Raw genomic sequence first — 2,675 nt, forward strand, 5'->3', positions numbered from 1 at the left:
AATCTAAATCTCAACGGAGTCGAAATGTGTCAAAAGCCACGGGTACACTGGTGTAACGTGGTTCGAGATACATTTTCACGACGTTGCAATTCTTATTAAAAGACATAAAGTAAAAGTGGTTAAAATAAAGGCACATAGGTAAGAAATATGTTTAAAAATCAGATAACTTAAGACGAATATAACAGTTAAGCGACCGTGCTAGAACCACGGAACCCGGGAATGCCTAACACCTTCTCCCGGGTTAACAGAATTCCTTACTCGGGGTTCTGGTTCGCGGACTGTTAACAGAGTCATAATTTCCTCGGTTCGGGATTCAAGATAAACCGGTGACTTGGGACACCAAAAGCCAAACTTATCCCAAGTGGAGACTCTGATTTTTTTAAAATAAATCCCGTTTCGATTGTCACTTCAAGTTGGAAATAACTCCCTTTATTATACCTTATTCCGGGGGTGTAGTGAAAAAGGAGGTGTGACAGCTCTGGCGACTTTGCTGGGGAGAGGAACCCAGAACTTCGGTTCAGGGTTCAGAATTCGAGCTTAGATATATTGTTGTATTTGGCTTTATCTGATTTTCCTACATGTTTCATGCTAAATGTGCAAGATGTTGCTTCTTATCGCTTTGATATTATCTGGAATTGCATATAAACTGTGCCGAAACCCTTCTCTTCTCACCTCCGGGGATGTGCTTACTGGTTGAGACTCCCTATTCTGTTAGTGTCAATACCCTGATAAGAAAGAGGCCGGACAAGTTACTAAGCCGGATGGCCTTTTGGTTCCCGGTACGTAGCCCCCTCCTCGACTCGAGTTGTCCGCTCGGGTACACAGTCTAGAACACATACTCAGGTTTTGAACCTAGAAGAACTTGACTTCATGCCGGATCCCTAGTAGGACGTTTATCTGCATCACGTGCATTTTGACTTAGGGGACTCAACACAGGGGTTGGGTCCGTCTAGGACAGGTGTACCCGGAATAATGGACCATCCTGATGCATCCTACTTGTGCATTTATCTGTCTTGGACTCGCATGATGACCGGCTTTGAATATCTGGAAAGTTGAAAAACAAAAGGGGAAAAGTGAACATAGCAGTGTAGAGAGTTAATTTCCTATATTAGAAAAACCCAATGTCCAAGTAGTGCCGAAATGCTGCCGACTTTTTGAGAAAATGAAAAAAAAAAGAGAAAAATGGAAAAGAAAAACAAAAAGAGTTTTATTTTTCATATTAGTTTATTTTATTTACCACTGAAAAGAAAATATAAAAAAGAATCTTGCTTTCAGAAATAGTGTATTTGCCACCCTGGTTTATTTGCCCGAACTACGCTGGTTTGATTCTCACCGGACGTGAGATACGTAGGCAACCCTCATCAGGTCCAACCTCCCCTTTTCAAAAATAGCCAAAAATACCAAAATTTTTAATTTCGTTATGAATAAGTCGGGTGATGCCATTCTTGTCAAAAATAAGCCAAATGTCTCCAAAAGGGCACCGGAAGGCTGTTTTTGCAAGAACAGCCACCTTGAGTCATCTTCTAAACGGTTAGCAGGCACAGCCTTAAAAGCTTCCTTATGAAGTGCTGAAAGGCCGTATCCGCAATACCGGCTGTTTGTTTAAATTGGCAATTTGAACAAGGATTGTGCCATTTTTCTCTTTTAGGTCAAAATAAGTGATTAAAATCACCTTAATAAATGTGCAGGATGAGCACGACTCAAAATGAATTATTTTCAATCATGCATAAAATTACTTTGGAGTTACATCTGTGGTGGAGCGATTTAGGCGGAGAAGGGCAAGATGCAGTCTAGAAACATCTGAAAGGGCTTACTGGTTTGCTCGATATTGCGCCTCGGGGAGATATTATTAGAGCACTGGTTACATGTTGGGACCCAGCACATAATGTGTTTCATTTTTCGGACTTCGAGCTTACCCCGACATTAGAGGAAATAGCTGGCTACATTGGAAAGGATGAGGTTCCATTAAGGCACAAATATTTGGTCGCCCCCAGAGTTGTAGCTGTGCACAGATTTCTAGACTCTTTGAAGATAGTCAGAGCCGTCCATAACACAGATTTGGCAAATGGCTTTTGTACTCTAAGTTTCGTATATCAGCGATATGGCCATATTGGGGGGTTCAACAACCCAGAGAGTAAGATATGTAGCAAAGGAAACCGCCAAAAGTGGGAAGAGCATCGACGTTTCGCCTTTATGTTAGCTTTCCTGGGGCTTCTGGTATTTCCAAGGAAGGACGGGAACATTGACATAAAAATAGCTGGGGTCGTCAGCACATTAATTACTCAAGCCAAAAGTACACTGGCACTTATGATATTTGCTGACATCTTCCGTGCTCTTACAGCTTGCAAGGCCGGGGAAGCTTTCTTCGAAGGGTGCAATTTATTGTTACAAATGTGGATGATCGAGCACCTGTGTCGTCGCCCTCAGTTTTTGAGCTATGGGTCTCCAGACAAAACATGCATAGAAGAGTTTTACACGAGGATTAAAGGGGTTGAATTGACAGAAGGGGTCACAGGTTGGACAACATATTTTCGGTCCCTCACTGCTAGCCAAATAGAGTGGACACTGGGATGGTTACCCGTTGATGAAATCGTATATATGCCGGCAGCCCGACCACATTTCCTTCTGATGGGGCTTAGAAGCATTCAGCCTTACGCACCGTATCGAGTGTTGAG

Source organism: Nicotiana attenuata, unplaced genomic scaffold, assembly GCF_001879085.1.
Source record: "Nicotiana attenuata strain UT unplaced genomic scaffold, NIATTr2, whole genome shotgun sequence".
Taxonomy (NCBI): Eukaryota; Viridiplantae; Streptophyta; class Magnoliopsida; order Solanales; family Solanaceae; genus Nicotiana; species Nicotiana attenuata.